This window comes from Penaeus monodon, chromosome 20, assembly GCF_015228065.2.
Source record: "Penaeus monodon isolate SGIC_2016 chromosome 20, NSTDA_Pmon_1, whole genome shotgun sequence".
NCBI classification, from domain to species: domain Eukaryota; kingdom Metazoa; phylum Arthropoda; class Malacostraca; order Decapoda; family Penaeidae; genus Penaeus; species Penaeus monodon.
This window is the reverse complement of record NC_051405.1, coordinates 18,287,983-18,288,559: the sequence shown is the minus strand read 5'-3', so window position 1 is coordinate 18,288,559 and position 577 is coordinate 18,287,983.

The following is a 577-nucleotide window of genomic DNA, read 5'->3' as shown; positions in this document are numbered from 1 at the left end:
GGTCCTAAAAATCTCTTTTGCTTATTTCTTTATAATTTCCAAATTAACAACAATCTATACACAGTCATATAATTTGCATATGGACACTAGTATACATATACAACCTGGATTCAACATATGGCCTCACATTAAGGACGAGAGCAACCAAAGCCAACCCAAAAGTCTTGCTTAACCACCACCTCACAGTTATAATGATATCCGTCCTACACGAACTACCCTCAGAACAGGACAACCCACCAACCTGTAGCTGCCTTTGAACTTGTCAAATAGTAAAATAGTATGTCTTTCCTCGTGTAGCCGTTTGAAACTTGCCGGGACAATGTCCGTTGTCTTAGGTTGTGAGTGTAATTCAGTTTTTATCAAATGAGAAGAGGTTACACTAAAGTACCAATTGGTTAAGCAGTTCGATGATTAATAAGTTGTGACATTAAAGATAGTGCAAGTTTCACGTGGAGCAAATAATCCATTTAAAACTCGGGAATTTACTTTGTGTTTATATATATTCATTTTTTCTTAGACTACGTAGGGTTCTTCAAAGTACATCTCGCGACCCAGTACTGCAAGCTCATCTTCAGTG